General features: G+C 39.5%; 1 protein-coding gene across 2 annotated transcripts in view; it reads right to left on the reverse strand.

Annotated features, from left to right (window-relative positions):
* Positions 1-25228, reverse strand: part of LOC142152309 (chloride anion exchanger-like) — a 141307-nt gene that overhangs the window by 86134 nt on the left and 29945 nt on the right. Inside the window, exon 1 of one of the 2 annotated variants that reach the window (XM_075208822.1) lies at positions 15056-15127. The exons of the other annotated variant lie outside the window; for it this stretch is intronic. The gene's annotated coding sequence lies outside the window, so the exon portion shown is untranslated. Of the gene's footprint in view, positions 1-15055; positions 15128-25228 lie in introns of those variants that run through there. 2 annotated transcript variants of the gene reach the window in all.

Raw genomic sequence — 25228 nt, forward strand, 5'->3', positions numbered from 1 at the left:
CATCCTATAAAACATAACTTTTATTAGGTAGTAACTTAAAAGCGAAATATACTAAAATATAGCAATTAAAATCCCATGGATATAGATAAAAAGCTGGGTACACTCAATATAGTACCTATATAATCCCACTATAAGTTATATGGTACAGAGGTATAATAGTGTGATTAATATGAATAAGTCAGATAGTAAATAAAGAAACATACGCCATAATAAGCAATTGTTATGTCTCTAATATAATGTCTGTTAAATAACAAGCTATACAGGCTTAATAATGTCCAGCTAGCAGATAGAGGTTGGAACAAAAATATCCCAATTACCTCTTATAAATCACAAATGCTGGTATGTAATTCCTTCTGACTAAATCCTGCAAATCAACAATCAGTTGATATGTAAACTACCCTGCAGCACACTCAATAGCGTTACATGAAAAGTATAGCTGAAACGCTATTGCAGAATAATAGTTGCTAGTATGCAATCCCTTCTGACTAATTCCTGCCAATCTATAATCGGTTGTAGTGCAGACTACCCTGCAGCACACTCAATAGCGCTGTATGGTAGATGTCTCAGAGGCGCTATCACAAATTGATAATAGCTGTTATGGGGAGTGTATTGCTAACTGCCTGCTAGGTTTCCCCTCTAACTCTGGGCTTATAGGGGTAGTTAAATAATCAGACTCCTCTTAGTACAAATATCAAGTGTTGCCAGCTAATACGCCGATGCGCGTTTCGCTGTTGCTTAATCAAGGCAAGCAGACTGAATGAACTGACAGTTCTTATATACTGTCAGTTCTGTGTGAACATGCTGGCATCACCACATAAGGAGCCAATCACGTTGGGGTATCATGTGAGTGAAAGTTACAATTGCCAATGGGGGGGAGACTCTCTCAAGACTCCACCCAACAACCATTATAATTGGTCAAATATCGGCTAAGGTTAAATCAAATGAATCAGATAAGTGATATAAGATCTGAACTTTTAAAGAGAGAAGCAAGAATGATATTTTTAATGGGAACAATACACCCTACTGGACTTAACGAAAACAACAACTATACTATCTATCTTTAGTGAGAGTATACAGATCTTTATACAATAATACTCACCTGTAGGAATAAGAATAATCATTAAATACCATGTTAAATGTATATTTGCTTTAAGATCCAAAGTCATTGATAAACCCATATTAATTTAACAGTAACAAATCCTTAAATGACACTTAGATATTAAATTATTATTTAACATCACATTAATCTTCACATACAAACACATTTATTCACTATGTTTTAATAATTATTTTTGTTATTATTAAACATAACAGTCAGATCTGACTTCTAATGTTTCACAAATTTTGTTCACTAATATTATGAAGATTAAATGGATCATTCATTATGAATATTTATTCTAATTAATTATAACATAATCTAAGATGAGGATTTAGATATATAATTATATAATGATATATTTCAGATATACGACAGGATAAATTGGTTGTATAGAACTGATTTATGTTGTTAAATACTTTTAGCACTTTATAATTTTATAACTCTATATTAGAGATCTTATCACTTGTAGAATTACAACAATCACAAAACTTATGAAAAATATAAAAAAGAAGTACACATCTTTACATATTTGTACATGACAATACTAGTTAAAAATGAACTAGACACGTTAAATTCATGCACTAAATCATATAAGGTATATGTTTATCTGTTAAACACAATTATGGTTGTAAGATTCTTTTAGTGAGCATTAATTAGTGGATTAACGAGTGATTATAAATTTGATAACAATAGCTTCCTACAAGAAGAGTTCTGTTAGATGCTGTATAAGTCAATATGTAGGTACTTTTGTGTGTCTATTGATTTGTCAGCAGAAGCAGGCTTCACTTATAGAATCACTGATAAAGATCGTTTTATGAGCATTATACAGCGGGTCCCCGAGGGACTATAAACTTGATATGCAGCTCTTTATATACAAAGAAAAAGAATGGTGAGCTACATAATTCAAATATTTATCAAGCACGAAGTGGGTTTTATTCATTTGTCCGTAAAAATAGGGTTCATTTATCTGATTCATTTGATTTAACCTTAGCCGATATTTGACCAATTATAATGGTTGCTGGGTGGAGTCTTGAGAGAGTCTCCCCCCATTGGCAGTTGTAACTCTCACTCACATGATACCCCAACATGATTGGCTCCTTATGTGGTGATGCCAGCATGTTCACACAGAACTGACAGTATATAAGAACTGTCTGTTCATTCAGTCTGCTTGCCTTAATTAAGCAACAGCGAAACGCGCGTCGGCGTATTAGCTGGCAACACTTGATATTTGTACTAAGAGGAGTCTGATTATTTAACTACCCCTATAAGCCCAGAGTTAGAGGGGAAACCTAGCAGGCAGTTAGCAATACACTCCCCATAACAGCTATTATCAATTTGTGATAGCGCCTCTGAGACATCTACCATACAGCGCTATTGAGTGTGCTGCAGGGTAGTCTGCACTACAACCGATTATAGATTGGCAGGAATTAGTCAGAAGGGATTGCATACTAGCAACTATTATTCTGCAATAGCGTTTCTGCTATACTTTTCATGTTACGCTATTGAGTGTGCTGCAGGGTAGTTTACATATCAACTGATTGTTGATTTGCAGGATTTAGTCAGAAGGAATTACATACCAGCGTTTGTGATTTATAAGAGGCAATTGGGATATTTTTGTTCCAACCTCTATCTGCTAGCTGGACATTATCAAGCCTGTATAGCCTGTTATTTAACAGACATTATATTAGAGACATAACAATTGCTTATTATGGCGTATGTTTCTTTATTTACTATCTGACTTATTCTGACTTATTCATATTAATCACACTATTATACCTCTGTACCATATAACTTATAGTGGGATTATATAGGTACTATATTGAGTGTACCCAGCTTTTTATCTATATCCAAGGGATTTTAATTGCTATATTTTAGTATATTTCGCTTTTAAGTTACTACCTAATAAAAGTTATGTTTTATAGGATGGCAATTATCGATATTATCAATTAGAAGATTTAGTGCACTCTATATCAGAAACTTTGGTTTTTTCTCCTTTTGTTCAGATTACACCTGGAGTTTCAAGGTTGCATCCAATTACCAATCCAGAGACCCTATTTAGGAGATATTTATAGGGATATGTGTATTAATATTGGGTAAAATCTTATAGTCAGTGCGGTGATCCAAATTCTACTCTATATGAAGGAGAGGCAGTCAGCAGTTTCTTACATGAGCTTGGCTATGATGTGAGAGCCAAGTGCCAAAGCTGTGGTCTGTGGAGCTGAGGTTGCCACACCTACCTTCTGCCTGCTTAAGTAAGAAGCAGTGGGGTGAGTTGGGTGCTACTTGAGTCGCTACTTCTGAGTGGAGGAGAGATGCTGTTACTGAGGGATGAGAGTGCCAACTAGCACAACACCAGGGCTTGCACTGGTCCTGCCCCCAAGGGAATTGTGAAAGTCTTAATATATAACCAGGCACTCAAAAGTGACCTAGAATATTTACCATCTGATTTTAGTCATGCATTGTATAATAAGCCAATAACATACTGAAAGCAGTTACACTTGTGTCTTTGCCTTTAAGCAAGTCTAAGCTGTTGTAGAGATTATGGGCCTGATATAGAGTGGATGCAATTTACGCAAAAGAAACCAATGTAAATTGTGTCAGACAAAAACAAATTTTGTGTAGTATGCTAAACCAGACACATCTGAAGATGTGTCCAAATTTGCATTGATCTCACATGCGCCATAATCATGCTATCATCATCATCAGTGCATATTTTGAACCTGCACTCCAGCACCTGTAACAGATACCCCTCCTGACAGGTGCATATGCCTCTGCGTCCAGGTCAGACTAAGACCTTATTGCACTTATCCTTTACATGCATGCCCCTTCCCTCCCCCTGTCCACCTCTCTAAATGTCCGGGGTTGTAAGTATAAGATATGCCTGAGTCTACATAGTTCCACTTATGCATTTTTTTGTGTGCATGCACATTTCCAAACTGCAGATTTTGTTAAAAAAAAAAGACATCTAACCCTACATCAGGCCCTGGATATTTAATGTAACACCTCTTTTCCTAGGATTAAGGCGTGTATAGGTATGTGTGCGTGTTGGTATGTTCCGGTTCCTGGCCCACTAGTTTATCTTTACTCTCGGTGCACAGTGCCTCCATCTTGGTCTTCAGACAGTAAGCTCTTTGCGGGGTAATACCCTTGTTCAGTGACACCAGAGGGAGACCAAGGAACCCTCCGCCCCCTTACTAAAAACCCCAGGCTCGAATACAGAAAACACACACCACTCTAGCTAGCTTTAGAAACCACACAGGCACATTTATTTCTAGAGTGGTCCCCTAGGCTAGTTTCTTTTGTAAGTTTGCATAATGAGTGCACCTTTAAAACAGTATATCGGCTCACAGATAAATTAACCTTTAGCTTCTCACATAATAACACAACAGTTCATAATATCCTAAAAACTAACTTCAGACGTTCCTCTGCATCTGAACATTATTCTAGCGAACAGTTCACACTAAACAGTGACATGTAAAACACAGCAGATTAAACCAATATACCTTTCACATATAAATATGACTGTCCAATATATATCAATATGTAGCATACATCATAAAATACATTTAATATTTATGTCTAGAGGCTCAGTTCGTTACTTTTCAGTAATACTATATGAGTTCTCAGCAGAAATAAACTGGTAACTGTAATACTCCTATGGTGGAGATCCCTCCAGCAAGCAATAATAAAATATCAATAAACACAGATTTCTCCAATGCTTGCATGTGTAGCAGAACTCCAGCCTTTCGAGTGGTTTTCATAACAATACCCTTATAACTAATTTCCAATATGACTCAGTCCATAAGCTTGGCTAACTATCCCTAAACTTACATTTTAAATTGTAACTCAATCCCGAAACAAGGATATATGTCACTAATCTTCGGGACTTCCCACCTGGTTCCTGACTAACTACTTCCCACTTCTGCCTCCTGTCTGTTCTCTTGCTTGTCACTTTCTTCTTCTCGTTCTCACTTCCAGCCTCCTTTTTCTCTGCCCCTCTTTTTTCCCAGACCAACCGCTCTCCTTCTTTCACACCAACTGCTCTCTCTTCTTGGCTTCCCGTCTGCACCTGGCCTGTCGGGAGATGTAGTTTCTCTCCCCGGGAACCAAAGAACACGAAGTGCGCATGAGCGGTCCCTCGGATCACACTAGCTATGCAGTTCTTTCAGTCCCTTTCAAAGGAAATGTGTCAAGTGCTATCCTCATTCTCTTCCTTTGCTGTGGGACGGACACTTTCAGCTCCCACTGGTGTGCACCCCGTTGCCTAGCAGGGGCACGACTTTCGGGTCTTCAGCCAGGCAGACAGAGCTTTTAAAAGACTTATCGGCTGTCACTAAGACGTCACTGACTGCTGGAAACACACCTGGGCATCCTATATAAGGCAGTCTCTGACACTGGTCGTGTGCCATATTACTGGAGCCCATCTGAGGCCCATTCCTGTTCCTGATCAATCTCTGCAATGGTACCTGGTAAACACAATAAAGAGATGCACAGTTTTTAACCCATTTACAGGCCAGATGAGACTACTTAGTTGGCCATTTTGTCATCAAAACCATATGAGCCTACAGTCAAGGATATCTAGATCCAAGCTGACTGTGATGCAAAAGATGATGGGGTTTGGAAAGAACCTCAGGGCAGAAAAGAAGCTCCTCCTGAGTTGCTCCCCTATCCTATTTGCATTGCAAATGGCATGCCCCATGTGAACAAATGAGGGAAGATACACATTGTGACAGGATGGATCTCCTATGCCACCCTGTTTGTTGCTTTGCTGAGCACCAGCTCCTTTCCTTTAACCCAAATGTGCCTTATAACCACAGTAGAAGGGGCTTTTGCTGCTGCCACCACCAGGCTCCTTAGCGGCACCTAGAACCGCATCCTTCTGGGTAACTCTTGCTGCTAGTGTACCCCCTTGCTGGTACCAAAAATTGGGTGGTGAACACCTTTTATCAGTAGCTGCAAACTACTGTAAAAGGTGTGTCAATTGTCAACAGTACATGCCGACCATTTGAATTCACAACTTAATTTAATTAAAATTCCAAAATGTCAATTGTTGAGTATGTACTTGTATGTGCTGGCTTGCTTCAGGTTGGGAAATGGCATAACCTTGTGTGAAAGTCAATGCTAACTTGGTTGGCAAGACATCACTTATGAGATTAGAGTCAATAGAAACATCTTGATGTGGGCATACCTCTCTCCAAAGACTCTCCAAAAAGCGTACTGTACTTAAACATGCTTAAGACAAGACAGTAAATATGATCAAAGCTATATACGCATTTTTTTTTATATAAAATTATTGCCGTGCCTGCCATGAGCAAAGTGAGGGAGCACCTTGTGACAGACATGAGGGCCTATTTATCAATAGATGACAAGCCGTATGGCCATATCTATCAAGGGGTTACTGTCAGTGATAAGTTTTGCCAGGCTTCACCTATTTAACAAGTATTCTGTTATCGCCATGTAAAAATTATTATTTCAATAAAACATTTTTTCATCGTCAATAGCTTTAAAATATATATAATTCAGATTGTATATATTTTATTAAACTATTTAACTATTTATTGTTTTGTTAACTGAGTCAAGCAAGGGCATAACTCCCGAGACTGGCTTAGCAAAGCGATAAGTTAAGCCTTATCACTCCTATCCATTTTTGCTGAGGCAGCTAAATATCATTTAGCTGCCCCAGCTACTGTATTGTCAAAGTGCAGCTATAAGGGCAATAGAAAATAGGGATGTGCACCGGCGACTTTTGGTGTCTCGTGTTTTGTGTTTTGGATTCGGATTTTCGTGATGTTTTGGGTTCGGATTTGTTTCGCAAAACACCTGCCGAAAGGTTTTGGTTCGGATTTAAGGTTTTGGATTCAGATTTTTTTTGAAAAAAGCATAAAAAGTTCAAAAATCAAGTTTTTGGGCTTATTTTCACTCCTACGCTATTATTAACCTCAATAACATTCATTAACAAGCATTTCCACTAATTTACAGTGTATTCTGAACACCTCACAATATAGTTATTAGTCCAAAACGTTGCAACGAGGTATCTTTCTGGACTGCGTAGTAGAGTGGTCCCCACAATATAATAAGAAAACCATCAACTGGTCTTAATCGCACCAAAAAATGTACCTGAACTGCGTAGAGGAGTGGGTCACCACAATATAATTTAAAAACCCTGAACTTGTATGATTCGCACCAATAAATGTATCTGGACTGCGTAGAGGAGTGGGTCACCACAATATAATTTAAAAACCCTGAACTTGTATGATTCGCACCAATAAATGTATCTGGACTGCGTAGAGGAGTGGGTCACCACAATATAATAAGAAAACCATCAACTGGTCTTAATCGCACCAAAAAATGTACCTGGACTGCGTAGAGGAGTGGGTCACCACAATATAATTTAAAATAATATAATTGTCCTTGGGCCCTCCCATCCACCCTTATGTTGTTGAAATAGGACATGCACACTTTAACAAACCAATCATTTCAGCGACAGGGCCTACCAAACAACTGTGGCTGAAATGATTGGTTTGTTTGGGCCCCCATACCAAAAAAACAATTCATTTCTCCCTGTACAAACTAAACAGGCTCTACTGAGGAAAGATGTCGTCCTCATCCTCAACCTCAACCTCTGATTCCTCTCCCCCTACAGTGTGTACTTCCTCCTCCTCACACATTATCAATTCGTCCCCGCTGGACTCCACAACCACAGGTCCCTCTGTACTATCTGGAGGGCAGTGCTGTACTTCATTGAGGAATTGATTATTCATTTTTATAAACATCATTTTTTCAACGTTCTGAGGAAGCAACCTCCTTCTCCGCTCACTGACCAGGTTCCCCGCTGTACTAAAAACTCTTTACGAGTACACACTGGAGGGGGGACAACTCAGGTAAAATAGAGCCAGTTTGTACAGGGGCTTCCAAACTGCCTTTTTTTCCTGCCAGTAACAATATGGACTGTCTATTTGGATGGTGTCAGCAAAATAATCCTCCACCATTTTTTCAATTGTGACAGCATCTAATGCAGCGACAGTATACATGTCTGCAATGGTTGGCAGGTCCTTCAGTCCGGACCAGATGTTATCAGCATCCCCGCCAGCGGCTCTTTTAGGAAAACTGAGCTTTTTCCTCGCAGCCATAGATGTGGAAGAAAATGAGGGTGGAGCTGTTGGCATGTCACGGTCCTCTTAAGAGGACAATCTCCTGACCAGAAGATCTTTGCACCGCTGTAGACTTGTGTCCGCCGGAAACAGAGACACAACATACGCTTTAAACCGAGGATCGAGCACGGTGGCCAGAATGTATTCCTCTGACTTTAAAAGAGTGACCACCCTCAGATCCTGGCAAAGCGTACGAAGGGCTTCATCCACAATAGCTACATGCTTTGTTGGATCGCAATGCTTTACCAGCTCCTCCCTCACTTTCTCCAGCTGCTTCTGCAACAGCGTGCCTGATCTGGGGAATGACCTGACTCAAGCTGGCAGTGTCGGAACTGACTTCTCGTGTGGCAAGTTCAAACGGCTCGAGAACCTTGCACAACACGGAAATCAGTCTCCACTGCGCATCCCCACTCCTTTGCCTATGTCGTAGGTGGCTGTGTAGGCCTGAATGGCCTTTTGCTGCTCCTCCATCCTCTGCAGCATATAGAGGGTGGAGTTCCAGCGCGTCACAACCTCTTGTTTGAGGTGATGGCAGGGCAGGTTCATGCTTTTTTGATGTGTCTCTAGTGTGCGGTAGGCACTGGCTGAATGCCGAAAGTGTCCAGCAATTTTGCGCGCCACCGCAAGCATCTCCTGCACACCCCTGTCACTCTTGAGGTAATGCTGCACCACCAAATTAATGGTGTGTGCAAAACATGGGACGTGCTGGAAATTGCCCATATTTAATGCCCGCACAATGTTACTGGCATTCTCTGACACCACATATCCCCATGAGAGTCTAAGTGGGGTAAGCCACTGGGAGATAATTTCCCTCAGTTTCTCTAATATGTTGTCAACGTTGTGCCTCTTATTAAAGCCTGTAATACACAATGTTGCCTGCCTTTGCACGAGCAGCCATTTTGTAGATGCTGCTACTGATGCAGCTGTTGCTGTTGCTGCGGAAGGCGATGCATCTACCCAGTGGGCTGTCACAGTCATATAGTCCTTCGTTTGCCCAGAACCACTTGTTCACATGTCCGTGGTTAAGTGGACAGTGGGTACAACCGCATTTTTCAGAGCACTGAGGACACTTGATCGTACTTCTCTGTACATTTTTGGTATCGCCTGCCTAGTGAAGTGGAATCTTGACGGGATTTGGTACCGGGGACACAATACCTCCATCAACCCTCTAAATCCCACTCCACTGATGGCGGACACCGGGCGCACGTCTAACACCAACATTGCAGTTACAGCCGCAGTTATACGCTTTGCAATAGGGTGACTACTATCGTATTTTGTGGTCATGGCAAACGACTGTTGGACGGTCAATTGTTTTGTGAAAGACTTAGCGGTCTTACGACTTCCCCTCTGGGAAGATGACCGACTAACAGCAGCAACAGCAGCAGTGGCAGTAGTAGGCGTACCGCTGCAGGATTCCTCGGATGAATCCCGTATTGGAGAGGACTCAGTCTGGCTGCTGACTTGGGCTGCAGGACTCAATCTGATGGAGATCGTGGAGGAAGTTGACGAGGAGGGTGTTGCTGGTGTGTATCCAACTGGACCACAGGATTTAGGCATCCCTGTACCGATGACGGTCCTAGCCCCAGTTCCTGAACTAACCACTGAACTATGAAGGTTATTCAGGTGACGTATAAGGGAGGATGTCCCTAGGTGGGAAAGATCCTTACCCCTGCTTATTTGAGCTTTACATAAGCTACATATGGCCATACATTGGTTGTCCGGATTTGGATAAAAATAACTCCAGACTGAAGAGGTGCATTTTTTGGTCTACTGACCAGGCATGACGATGGGCTTTTTCATCCCATGGACATCAGCTGTTTCCCCCCCTGGTGCCTCATTTACAATAACCACATCACCATCCTCATCATCAAGTTCCTCCACAGCTACATCATCAATAGCCTCCTCCCGAGCCACCTCTTCCCGTACAGTGATGGGAAGGTCAGGCTTCAAAACCACCAACACCCTTGGACTCGCCTTGGGGATTTGTGATTTGTGATAATTTCTCTTTAGAAGGCAGAGTTGTTTGCTGTTTTGTTGCTGACAGCATAACTCTCTTCAATATTTTGTAGGGGGGGGGGAGGAGGAGGGCTAAGATCCTTGGGTGAAGATGGACCACTAGTCATGAACACGGGCCAGGGCCTAAGCCGTTCCTTGCCACTACGTGTCGTAAATGGCATATTGCCAACTTTACGTTTCTCCTCAGATGATTTTAAGTTTCTCTTTTTGCTTTTTTTGGAGAACTTGGGCTTTTTGGATTTTACATGCCCTGTACTAGGAGATTGGGCATCGGGCTTGGAAGACGACGTTGATGGCATTTCATCATCTATGTCATGACTAGTGGCAGCAGCTTCAGCATTAGGAGGAAGTGGGTCTTGATCTTTCCCTACTTTATCCTCCAAATTTTTGCTCTCCATTATATGTAGCACAAGATACTACAGAATGTGTGAACTTGGTAATATTGCAGTACCAATGGGCTTATACTGCAGGATTGGTTTGGCAAATTTTGTTGTAATTAAAAAAAAATTTAATTAGTTTTTTGTATATTTTTTTTATTAACTTTTTTTTAATTTTTTAAACACTTGGGAATATTGGGGAAATAACTATGCCCTTAGAAGCACAGAGCATGGGACACAGGACCACTGGACTGAACAGGACAGAGCACACAGGACCCAGCGGCACCACTGAACTCAAAATTGACAGAGCACAGCACACAGCAATACTGGACTGATACTGCAGAATGTGTGAACTTTGTAATATTGCAGCAGTACCACTGGACTTTTACTGCTGAATGTGTGAACTTGGTAATATTGCAGTACCAATGGGCTTATACTGCAGGATTGGTTTGGCAAATTTTGTTGTAATTAAAAAAAAAATTAATTATTTTTTTGTGGTTTTTTTTATAACTTTTTTTTTATTTTTTAAACACTTGGGAATAATGGGGAAATAACTATGCCCTTAGATGCACAGACCACAGGACACAGCACGACTGGACTGAACAGGACACAGCACAGGACCCAGCAGCACCACTGAACTCAAAATTAACAGAGCACAGCACACAGCACCACTGGACTGATACTGCAGAACAGAACACAGCACAGCACAGCACAGCACAGCACAGCACAGAACTAAACAGCACAGCACGAGATCTACCAGAACAGAGGACCACCTAACACACCCTTCCTCTACCCTGATCAATGCCCGAGAGAAGATGGCGGCGACTAGCGGGGAATTTATAGGTTCCGAGTATCGCGAGATCCGACAACGGGATTATGACTCGGAGCCTCGTTTTCAAGTTTTCAATTGGCGCCAATACCCGGATCTGTCTCGGATCCGACTCGGATCGGCAACGTTCGGGTGGGCTCGGATTCAGGAAATCCGAGTGCGCTCATCTCTAATAGAAAATCAGCGTTATCGATGCAGATTGATAAATAGACCCCTTGGAGAGATTGCAAAACAGAGCTCTTCTTTGATCACATTATAATCTCTCACTATAAATATTATTCCTAAATGCTGGGAGACAGGATGCCAGTGAGCTGTATTGTACAGTAGTTTAATACCACTGATTCAAATGCATTGGAAGTTCCAGTTATATTGAGTATTACACAACATTTTAAATAGTTCTATTACTTATGATGCTTCACCTTTAACAACATAACGGTATTGTTTTATTTAGATGCCATATCTGACCTGATAATCACCGATTTTATTATGCACAATTTTGCAAAGTCATGTTGACTTGCTAGTAGTCTATATTGATTTGTTAAACAGTCTTGGAAGGCAACTTTGCAAATGATGCGGTGGCAGATCCCAGAGGATATGGTCAGTGTGGTAGCTTCCCTGTTGGGGTGAAGCAGAGCTTGTGTATACTTATGGTTTGGACTCTTATTATGTTTCATTTCTAATACAACAGTTTGTCATTACATCAGATATTTTTGCTTCATGCTTCAGCACAGGTTTTGGGGTGTGGTATTATTTGGGCACTTACAAAACTCCAATCATGGCTTATATTGATTTACTATGACTATTGTTTGAAAATATTTTATGACGGTTTGTTAACCCATACAAATTGAATTTCTGCCTTAACATTAAACATTATCAGAATATGACAGCAGACAAAAGATCCGATGAGTAAGGTTGTACAGTATAAACAAAGCTAAAGCATATGTGTGGTATGGATAGTGTTCTCAGAATTGTGGATAACATTGACGTTATTTTGACAATTCGAGATTAGGAAGAAATTACTTCATAAAGTAGAATACATGTTGTCAAGATTGCATTAACCCTTGGATATCTGAAGCAAATATCATGAGTGTTAAAATAAATGTCAGGGGTGGGGTGGGAGCTTGCATTTTAATCTTTTAGAATGCAGTACAAAAATGGGTATATTCATGCCACAAATATTGACAACTCTAAATGCAGTCATTAATGTCCTATTATTTTTGTTTTACAGTTTGACATGATCAAGGAGTCTATTGTTAACAGGACTTTTATTAATATTCCTGCTTGTGGAGCACCAGACTTTCTATTTATATGCTGTTGTATTTACTTTATGTAGTGTATGCCATTTTCTAACATGTTCACAGACCTGTGGCTTTATTATAAAAGTAACTGAAGATCTAAAATGAGTCTACATGTCAGACATGATGATACATGCTAATATGATCCATTTCATGAAGAAGAGATTTGCCTGGTTTGGAATTTCTCACTTACATTTTAAGTGAATTCATTTGGATTAATTTATTCATTGAAAGGCATGATTGATATGAATGAATCAACAGAGCCCAGGTAAATGAATTAAAAAACTAAATAGGAAATCCCAGACCAGTCAAATGCCACATGTCTGTGATATCCTTGGTGTGTTTAACCTTTCACTAACAGTTTGTTATATAGCTTGTGATCATATAAATTGGGTTGAGACAAAAAAAACCTTTGGTAGATATGTAAAATACATTTTTAATATTGTTCCACAAAATATTCACCTTGTTCTAAATTCCGCAAATTTTGGGCTTCAGTGTTCCATACGGAACTCCCCCCTATAATTTTTATTCTAACAGGAATTCCCGGTTCTACATGATCAAAGCCAGGAATCCCTTGGACTCCCCTTCACAACCAGCCAATCACCAGCATTTTCCTGTGCTGACTGTTTGTCATTGGCTGGCGGTGTAAGGGAGTACTCTGGATTTTTTACTTTGAGAATTTTGTTTTGGTCATGTGTAAGTGGGTAATTTTCTATGGGGATTTTTCAGTGGGAGATTCACATGTGGACTACTATGGATCAAAAAAAGAAAAATTAATTATTTCCCATTTGGACCACAACAGATCAAAAAGGAAAAAAACTATTTACTTTGATATTTAATAAAGTACCAAACAAGGATTTTATTGAAGAGTCTTTTATTCAATTAAAGGTTTTTTTCAAAACTGTGTATGCCTATTTATTTTTTTAATTGTTTGGTATAAGTGGCTGTGGTCTTCAGAACCCCAGTCCAGAATACTGGGACTATTGGAGAGGCAATAATTAGGTTAATTATCCCAGGGGAATAAGAAGAACCACAATGATTTTCAATGTGGGGAAAATAGTCTCTGGGATGGGCACATACCCTCCCTAGCAGCAAGTCTGCACTGACTGGCCTTGGGCTGGTTTTCACTATATAAGTGGAAGCTCACACTCACTGTTTCAATGGAAACAGAGCTTTCTAGTGCTGGGGTTTGTTGAGTGTTTGGAGGGAGCGGGTAGCTGGTTTTCGCTATTTAAATGGTTGACTTACTGCTCTGTGCATTGAGAAACAAAACAAAAGCGGACTTTTGCATCACCTCTGAGAAGTGTTTTGATCTATCAGAATACTACATGCATCTGAAATCTCACCTCATCTTTAATATGTATGTACCTGTTTATTTATACAGCACTGCAAATCTATGGTGAGCTCTATGTACAAAATATTACTTACAAAAAACAATAAGAGCACACATTTATATTTGTATATTTGTCAATAGGTGAAGGTAAGAACGTATTTCACATCAAAATTAGGCTATGTTACTCTGGAAAGATTATTTCTTTGAGTCTTGTGAAAATGTTTTTTATAATTGTCCCATATCTTTTATTATTCAACAGGTTCAACAGGTTCAAACAAAGAAATCAGTAGATAAATCACCATGCTCGTTCCTTCATAGTTACTGTGTAACTGTCCCTGTGCAAACATCTACATCATTTATATCTATTATGGTCTTTTACTTTCTGTACAATCATTATTGAATACTTACAATTTAACGCTAGACTTCCTCTAGCATTTAAACAAACATTTAAACAAAGCACCAAGTGTATTGTGAAATACTAAAAATTGATTAACACTCTGAAACTGCACCCTATTACGTCAATGTCTGATATATCTATATCAATGAAGCTAGAGTTTGATACGCTATGAACAGATTCAAGTACATTGCATTTGTAATGTAACTTTCATACATATTAAAAAGGGAAAAGTGAAAGATAGAGTCAGAAATGTTAAAAAATAAAATAAAATAATAAAGCACTCTCCATGAGGCTATAGCAGCTCTGTTGCAGCCGTGGGAAGTGGGGGCTAGAGAATACATAGGAAGATATCTGCGATTTATCCTTGGTTATCGGCGGTGGTAACCCCTTGGTGTATTGGGAGAAGCACTAACTCCGGCTAATACACCCAATTCCACTGGAGAAGTCATCTGCCACTTCACGTCGCTTCTGCTAATAGGGTGGTCCTCACTCTAAACAGTGAGAGTTGCTATATTTGGGCCATACATATATGTATTTTTATATTGAGAGCTAACTTACCAAGATGTACCCCAAAAAGCCTCCAATGACAATACAGCACCAGCACTCCTAATCAGCTACTGATACCATAGCATGCCTCTCATGCTGGTGGATTTTTCTCTGTGTTTGTTCTGCTAGATAACCCCGCCCTTTCATGCACATGCTGTGAACCTATAAATTGATTTAGCAACGTCCACTTCTGCATTGTTTGTTTGAGGAGTTTACTTCAGCCACTGTTTAAACATATTTGGTAACAAAATTCCAAGTAATTTCCATTTTCCAGTAAGCAAATCCTCTGTATCTTTCTAATAAAAGGGAAATGAAAGTGGAGGGGAGGGGGCTGGCAGCTGAGTTTTATGCTACACGGCTGTATTCCTAGATTCCCAGTGCTTAAGATGTGTAGGGGAAAGACTAGCACATGGTCATGGAAGCAAAACTAGGTCTAGGTAGAACGATTTATAGAAAGTTGGTCAAGACTGAAGAAAATGTCACTTTATTAGAGCTCGGTTTAACCACAGAATTATGTCATTCTAAATATTTGCCAAACTAACAACACAAGAATAGAACATAATGTATATAGCAAAACTTTTAGGGTAATGAAAGAGAACACTTCCTTCTTATCAGTGGCAATACAATCTGCGAAGTAAAGACACAACGTACAACTACATTTGATATAAGTACACTGATTTTGAATTTGATTTAATAATTTACAGTTTTTATTGAAGAGCACACACACATGCTTGTTCTTCAATACATCATACATTTGTATGCAAACATTTGGCCACCCCTGATTAAACTGCACCTCACTCATACTGAGTTGACATATCCCATTTGCATACAGTCTGCAAATTTGTACTGCACATGTCCATAAAACAAGCTGCAAGAATATGCGCGTATGCAGATTTGCTCACATCTGACACTTGCACCTGCTTGCTGGAGAGGTGGGACTGGGGGAGGGCAGGGGTGGTTTAACTTAAGCTAAGTATAGAGAGAGTGTGTGCGCATAATTGCGAACAGAATCTGACTTGCACAGAGACACACATATGCCTGTCAGTAGTTGTATCAATTGCAAATAGACGCTGATGATGATGACAACCAGCACTAGCTAGCCACTTCCGATTTGCTGATTGCATAATTCAGCTTTCAAGCTGATACTTTTTTTTATTGATCATGCATATATTATAAGATTTTCTGAGCATATTTAAGCACGATTTTCTTTTATTCAAATTTGAGAAGTATAGTTATATATAAAATACAGTTAATTTTTACTCGTACTTGAGGAGAGTTTGCTACCTAAAATGTAGTGAAATACAAACATTTACACATCTGGGGGTAAATGTATGAACATGCGGGTTCTTCAACACCCGCGTGTTCAGCGTGTTCGGCGATTAAATTTCAAGCGGCGCTGCATTGTAAAGGGAAACTTCTCTTTACAATGCAGCGCCGCTTGAAATTTAATCGCCGAACATGCGGGTGTTGAAGAACCCGCATGTTCATACATTTACCCCCTGTTGTTTACTGATTTAAAAATATGAGACATGATGGGCCTGATTCATTAAGGAAAGTTAAGCAAAAAATTAAGGTTTTAAGTTTGAAAAATTTAAGTTTTCACGTTTTCTTACTTAAGTTTTCTGGACAAAACTATGTTGCAATGCAAGGGGTGCAAATTAGTTTATTATTTTGCACATAAGGAAAATATTGGCTTTTTTTCATGTAGCGCACAAATACTTGATAGCTTATTTGTGCGCTGAAATTTAAAGTTGATCTAGGACATGCCCTACCTCAACAATAAATCTGTCTCCACATTTTACATTTACCTCCCCCTCCAATGCAACATGGTTATGCCTTACTTGCTTACTTTTGATTAACTTTCCTTAATGAATCAGGCTCCATGTTCCTCCATTTTTTGCTGGAGGTAATGTGGGCAACTGGCACCTTTAAACATATATTGTGGGCCTGTCTAAAAATATCTAAATGTTCAAATATCACATCTAATATAACAGATCACGAACATCAAAAATCCAATGGTCTTCTTACTAAATAAACCCATAAAGTCAATTAGTCCTCAAATAGTCCAAAACTATTTGTAATGTTACAAGTATTCAAGCTGCAAAGAACTGAAAAAACAATCCCCACTTCTAGAAGTTTAATAATGAAAATAAGCTGGTTTATTTCCTCAATGGAATATATTTAGAATTGCTAAACAAGGTAAGATCTGAAAAATCTCTAACATGACTAAATTTTTCAGATGTGCAAAGCAGAACCCACATATAACTGCAAAGGACCTGCAGAATGGTTTAGCTGACTCTGAAGTAGTGCTCCACAGGTCCACAATACTTAGCTTAGTTAAATATATATATATCTGTATGGAAGAATTGTCAAAAGGAAATTTTACAATGATTAAGGAATAGGAGCCCCAGGAAATAATCTGAGCATCGTGCCAATCTATTATGGGAGAATGTAGGCGAAGCCACGGAAGCCCTAATACCACTGGGTTGATGGCCCTGGAGATAAAAAGAAAGGAAATGTCCTCCCTATGAAGGGATCCAATTTTACATAGTTAAGGGAACTGTACGAACCTGAGAATCTACTTCCATCAATGGCGGTAGGGTGCAGAGGCTGGTCCAGCGATATAGTGGGAAGTGCCAAATGAGCACTATATCACCTTTGTATATATATCACTATATGACACCTTTGGCAGCACCAAAAAGCCAAAGGTGTCATTAGAAGAAGATGCTGGAGAGGGACTAAGAGAACCTAACGAGACCTCTCCTGAACCCGTTAGGCCCTGTCATTTTCTGTTCTTTTTAGGGCAGATACCCAGAATGTGACCAGGGTCACCGCTATACAGGTAAAATTCATCCTTGTATTTTCTCTCTCTTCATTAGAGAAAGGGAACCGCCCTAACGACATAGTTCCTCCGGCGGAGAGACGGGAGTCTGGAAGTTGGACCAACTTTCTTCAGCGCTGTCCTATACAGCAGCCGCGGCGCTGTCTAAGAAGCGTCCGTGGCGGTGCTGTATATGACAGTGCAGCTATAGCGGCCACTTAGTTAGCGCAGGGGGGGGGGGTTTCTGGAGACTCAGAAACCCCCCCTGCGTGCGCCACAGGCATATGGACAAAGAAGCAGAGACTCTGGATGCCTTCTCAGTACAATGGCAATTCAGTTTATGTGTTTCCACCAACGCCCATGATCCCTCAAATGCAAAAAAAATAAGGAGGGACAGGGTAACAATAATAGCAATAATACCCTTTTGGCCCCGCAGAGCTTGGTTCTCTCAGGTGTTACAGCTAGAGGTGCAGAAACCATGGTTCCTTCCACTAAAGCCAGATCTGCTCCATCAAGGTCTGATAAACCATCCAAGCCCAGGATTCTGGAGACAAGCGACATAACTACTGAGAGGAAACATTTGAAATGCCAAGGCTTTTCTAGTAGAGTAATCACTAGGCTTTTAAATGCAAAAAAAAGGTCAACATCAAAGACATATTATCGATTCTAGGACACTTTTTGTGAATGGTGCTCCAATAATCAGTTTTCACCAAAAGGTCCATCCATGGGTACTATTCTTGAATTCCTGCAAGATGGGCTTGACAAAGGACTAAAAGAATATTTTACATATATTACTGTCCACCTAAACGGGCTGCTAATGGGCGCTGACCAACTTCGACTCTTAAATCTGTACTTTATATTGAGAGTTAAACAATTTATACCTAATAATTAATAAAGGACCAATTACTTGATTATTTGCTGCTCCTTAGAGAGTTGTTTGTGTGACAACCCATTAATACACAATAACAAACATTTTTTTCCAAATTTAAGAAGCACAATCAATCAATATACCATAATAGGATGCCACCATATGATAACACTTTACACCCTTTCCTTAATAAACAAATCTAATAACAAATAAAGCATAGTAAGAACATATGAAAAAAACTCCACATAATAGAACAATCAATGATGTGTTTATCAATGATCACACTGTCTCTATGTATATCGGGACTCTCACTCAATGTTACACATCTCCTTTCTCATGCAAAATAGGAGGAAGATTAGTTGGTAAAGTGCTGCTGCTTATAATCATTATCATCATCATTTATTTATATAGCGCCACTGATTCCACAGCGCTGTACAGAAAACTCATTCACATCAGTCCCTGCCCCATTGGAGCTTACAGTCTAAATTCCCTAACATACACACAGACAGACAGAGAGATAAAGACTAGGGTCAATTTTGATCCAGCCAATTAACCTACTAGTATGTTTTTGGAGTGTGGGAGGAAACCGGAGCATCCGGAGGAAACCCACAAAAACCCCACGGGGAGAACATACAAACTCCAAACAGATAAGGCCATGGTCAGGAATTGAACTCATGACCCCAGCGCTGTGAGGCAGAAGTGCTAACCACTTAGCCACCGTGCTGCCATAATGAACCGTTGGTCACAAACTGTATGATAAAAGTGGATAATCAAAACAACTTATATCACTGTATATCGAAGAGATAAACTTGCAAAAATAGATATGTCCACCTTTAAATCAGCCTGTTAGGATAGGGATTAACGGAGTCTGTGTTAGTGTTAAACATACCACTGGCTGCAGACAATCAATATCTCTCCACTCCAGTAATCAAATTCTGGCTTCTTTATGGTAGCATTCAATTTTATGGGCTTTTCTTCTGCGTGTTTATCACTACTTTTTAGACCCAGGTATTTGGAATTGTATGTTGTAATTAATTGCCAGTGTAGCAAAGTGAAGTCCTGCATCAACGAGTGACCACCTGTCTTAAGCATTTCTCCAAATCTGTGGTTTCATTAGAGAGATCCCTTGGTGGCAATCAGGCTTCCTTTTAAACTTGGACTAACCAATCAAAATAAAAAGGTTATCAACCTCTCAATTATCATGTTACATGTGATTACAAATTATAAATATCTTCATACATAAAAATATATTTTCTATTAAAAATTAAACATATATGGTGGCAATCCAATTTATTGTTTTGCCAAAGCAAAAGTCGATTAAAATATTTAAACTCTCTTTTAATTTAATAAGATTTTTTTTATAACTAGTACACAGAAACAAGCTTTATTTATTTTCAACCTATACGTGATTTGAACTTACAACCTCTCATACCGCAAACCAGTGATTATTCCGATATGCTATTTTTGTCATAGGACTAGATGTATCCTATTGGGATATATTAAATTGATATCTATACATCTTGTTGTAATCAGAAACAAATGACCAAAAATGATAATAAAATCCATTGATCCGACTCAATCTCAAATTTCTACATGATTATAAATTACTAACAGTTATTAAAAAATACTTTTTACAAAGGACTAGCAGTTAAAATACTAAAAGGCCAAATATTTGCTCTTGGAGCAATAGTACACAGAAGATTGCCCATAAATAATTTGTAAACAAGTTTATGCAGGCAACAAGGAGAATAAGACCCTTTTATCACTCTCCTTTGGCTCCATGGGACTTGAAGCTGGTATTAGAGACCCTGACAGAAGCACCTTTTGAACCTTTAGAATAAATTTCCATGAAATACTTAATAATGAAGGTATTTTTCCTAGTAGCAGTTACCTCAGCAAGGAGGATTTCAGAGCTAGAAGCTGTCTGGCAGGGGAGTATTTTTATGATTGTGCATGAAGATAGGGTGGTGCTATGAACCAACCCAAAATTCTATATTAATCAAGAAATTGTTCTACCCACACTATGTCCAAAACCAAAGAACTCAAAAGAAAGGAGATTTCATTGTTTTGTACAGGGTCCGTGTCATTAAAATTTATTTGAAGGAGACAGGAAATCAAAGCAGATGTTTTTTCTAATCAGTGGCAATAAAAAGTGGTCCAGCCTTAAAAGCATTAATGGCAAGATGGATAAAATCTTGCATTAGAGAGGCATACATAGTAAAGAAGGTGGATGTGCCTCAAAGCATAAGATCACATTCAACAATAGCCATGGTGACTTAATGGGCCAAGAAAGAATCTGTCTGTATGGAGGAGTTTTACTTTCACTAAACACTATCGGATTAATGTCCAAGCTTCAGCAGATACCAAGTTTGGTACCAAAGTGTTAAGTGCGGTTAAAATAAATAAATACAAAATAATACTAATTAAAGAAAATGTGGGTATGTGTAATATATATATATATATATATATATATATATATATATATATATATATATATATATATATATATATATATACAGTCAAGTCCATAAATATTGGGACATCGACACAATTCTCATATTTTGGGCTCTTTACACCACCACTATGGATTTGAAATTAAACTAACAAGATGTGCTTTAACTGCAGACTCTCAGCTTTAATTTGAGGTAATTTACATCAAAATCAGGTGAAAAGTGTAGGAATTACAACGGTTTCTATATGTGCCTCCCACTTTTTAAGGGACCAAAAGTAATGAGACAAGCTAAACAATCCTACATCAAACTTTCACTTTTTAATACTTTGCTGCAAACCCTTTGCAGTCAACTACAGCCTGAAGTCTGGAACGCTTAGACATCACCAGATGCTGGGTTTCATCCCTGGTGATGCTCTGACAGGCCTCTACTGCAAATGTCTTCAGTTCCTGCTTGTTCTTCGGGCATTTTCCTTTCAGTTTTGTCTTCATCAAGTGAAATGCATGCTCAATCGGATTCAGGTCAGGTGATTGACTTGGCCATTGCATAACATTCCACTTGTTAGCCTTAAAAAAACTCTTTGGTTGCTTTTGCAGTATGCTTCGGGTCATTGTCCATCTGCACTGTAAAGCGCCGTCCAAAGAGTTCTGTAGCATTTGACTGAATATGAGCAGATAATATTGCCCGAAACACTTCAGAATTCATCCTGCTGCTTTTGTCAGCAGTTACATCATCAATAAATACAAGGGAACCAGTTCCATTGGCAGCCATGACACTACCACCACCATGCTTCACTGATGAGGTGGTATGTTTTGGATCATGAGCAGTTCCTTTCCTTCTCCATACTCTTCTCTTCCCATCGCTTTGGTACAAGTTGATCTTTGTCTCATCTGTCCATAGGATGTTGTTCCAGAACTGTAATGGCTTTTTTAAATGTTGTTTGCCAAACTCTAATCTGGTCTTCCTGTTTTTGTGGCTCACAAATGGTTTACATCTTGTGGTGTCACTCTTGTGAAGTCTTCACTTGATTGTTGACTTTGACACATATACACCTACCTCCTGGAGAGTGGTCTTGATTTGGCCACCATTTGTGAAGGGGTTTTTCTAGGCAAAATATAGCTTTTGTATCACCCCATAGTGTATGCTGACATGGAGGAGGAAGAGAAAATGACAGATTGTCATATGTTAAACTGGTTTCCCCTTACTCCTCCATGCCAGCATGCTGCCCGTCCTAAGTTCTTTTTTTTTCTTGTTGATTTGTCTCCAATATGAGATTAAGATATTTTTCAGAAATATCAGAAAACCAGAAGACACAGGAAGGAGGGAGGCCTAGCCCTATATACCCTCTCGGTGTGTCTTCTTTCCTGTCCTGGCTCACGTGCAAGGGGGTTTAACCCCTTAGTGTATGCTGCCAAGGAGGAGTAAAGGAAACCAGTTTAACAGGTTATTGCTGTTTTGTTAACCAAGTTTTCTTCTGGCTTTTGCCGTTTTCGTTTGTCATCCTCAGTTTTCTGTCACACCCAAACTCTCTACTTATAACCCAGCTCTTTCTATGTCACCCACCACATGTATCTCCCCCTCCCTTCTGCTAACAGTATCTATTACTGGTTCTCTCCCTCCCTCTCCTCCAAAGTGTCACCGCCAATGGAGACTTTAGCAGCAGCATGCCCACCCCTAGCCCAGTCGATACTTACCTGTTAGGACAACCCACTTCCTACAGCTTCCCCGTCACTACAGATCTTCAGCGTTTGCCTGTCTTGCCCAGGATCTCTTCCATAAGTCTGCAACTACTGACAGCTGCTCTGAGTGCAGAACTTTCTATTCAGTTCCCTTCATTTTGAAAGTTTCCTGCTGAGGTCATCAAGAAGCGCCTATAGGTACTATAAAAGGGACGTTCTGGCATGCAGCCTTTGCTGGGTAATTTTTTTAAAAGCCACCCTATGCACCTGACACTGGCTTTTTGCCTTGGACAAATTGGACCTGCCTCTGCCTTAACCCTTTGGAATCCTGCTTGCTGACCTGCTATACTGTGTATTGACCTGGCCTTGGATTCTGGACTCACCCTTGTCTATTCCCTTTTTCACCCTGCTTCCTATTTTGGCTTTTACCATGTACCGACCTGGCTCAGCCAAGTGGGCTTGCTTTTGTTTTATCCTCTGGAACTTGCTTACTGATATTTGCTTATCCTTTACTGATGTGATTTTGCATACTGGTCACCCTCAAATTTATTCCCTGGGAGTCTCCTAACTTGACCACCGCTAGATATATCAATACACACACATGTGGCTCCTGGTATTAACCCTTTAAGCTATACTTTTTCTAAGTCTCTTCGATATAGGCCAAACTGGCTGGCACTCTAGACAGTGCCTTCTTTATTGTGGCAATAAACTTTCAACCTTCTCCACCTTCTGTGTCTGGAAACTACCTCCTTGGGACTATCACCTCTACAGCCTCATGGATCACTTCCAGCTAAGCTTCATCAGGAACTCCTCTCTGACTAGCCACCTTCCAGCCTTTAGGATCCAATCACCAGTAAAAGGTAAGACATTATTATTTATACTGTTATCATGACTAGGGATGTGCACCGGCGACTTTTCAGGTCTCGTGTTTTGTGTTTTGGATCCGGATTTTCGTTATTTTTGAGGTTCGGATTTGTCTCGCAAAACACTTGACGAAAGGTCTCGGTTCGGATTTAAGGTATTGGATTCGAAATTTTTTTTGAAAAAAACATAAAAAGTTTAAAAATCAAGTTTTTGGGCTTATTTTCACTCCTAGGCTATTATTAACCTCAATAACATTCAATAACAAGCATTTCCACTAATTTACAGTGTATTCTGAACACCTCACAATATAGTTATTAGTCCAAAACGTTGCAACAAGGTATCTTTCTGGACTGCGTAGAGGAGTGGGTCACCACAATATATATTAAAAACCCTGAACTTTTATGATTCGCACCAATAATTGTACCTGGACTGCGTAGAGGAGTGGGTCACCACAATATCTTAAAAACCCTGAACTTTTATGAATCGCACCAATAAATGTACCTGGACTGCGTAGAGGAGTGGGTCACCACAATATATTAAAAACCCTGAACTTTTATGAATCGCACCAATAAATGTACCTGGACTGCGTAGAGGAGTGGGTCACCACAATATATATAATAAGAAAACCATCAACTTGTTTGATTCGCACCAATAAATGTACCTGGACTGCGTAGAGGAGTGGGTCACCACAATATATTAAAAACCCTGAACTTTTATGAATCGCACCAATAAATGTACCTGGACTGCGTAGAGGAGTGGGTCACCACAATATATATAATAAGAAAACCATCAACTTGTTTGATTCGCACCAATAAATGTACCTGGACTGCGTAGAGGAGTGGGTCACCACAATATATTAAAAACCCTGAACTTTTATGAATCGCACCAATAAATGTACCTGGACTGCGTAGAGGAGTGGGTCACCACAATATATATAATAAGAAAACCATCAACTTGTTTGATTCGCACCAATAAATGTACCTGGACTGCGTAGAGGAGTGGGTCACCACAATATATTAAAAACCCTGAACTTTTATGAATCGCACCAATAAATGTACCTGGACTGCGTAGAGGAGTGGGTCACCACAATATATATAATAAGAAAACCATCAACTGGTTTGATTCGCACCAATAAATGTACCTGGACTGCGTAGAGGAGTGGGTCACCACAATATATTAAAAACCCTGAACTTTTATGAATCGCACCAATAAATGTACCTGGACTGCGTAGAGGAGTGGGTCACCACAATATATATAATAAGAAAACCATCAACTTGTTTGATTCGCACCAATAAATGTACCTGGACTGCGTAGAGGAGTGGGTCACCACAATATATATAATAAGAAAACCATCAACTTGTTTGATTCGCACCAATAAATGTACCTGGACTGCGTAGAGGAGTGGGTCACCACAATATATTAAAAACCCTGAACTTTTATGAATCGCACCAATAAATGTACCTGGACTGCGTAGAGGAGTGGGTCAACACAATATATTAAAAA

Source organism: Mixophyes fleayi, chromosome 4 (assembly GCF_038048845.1).
Source record: "Mixophyes fleayi isolate aMixFle1 chromosome 4, aMixFle1.hap1, whole genome shotgun sequence".
NCBI classification, from domain to species: domain Eukaryota; kingdom Metazoa; phylum Chordata; class Amphibia; order Anura; family Limnodynastidae; genus Mixophyes; species Mixophyes fleayi.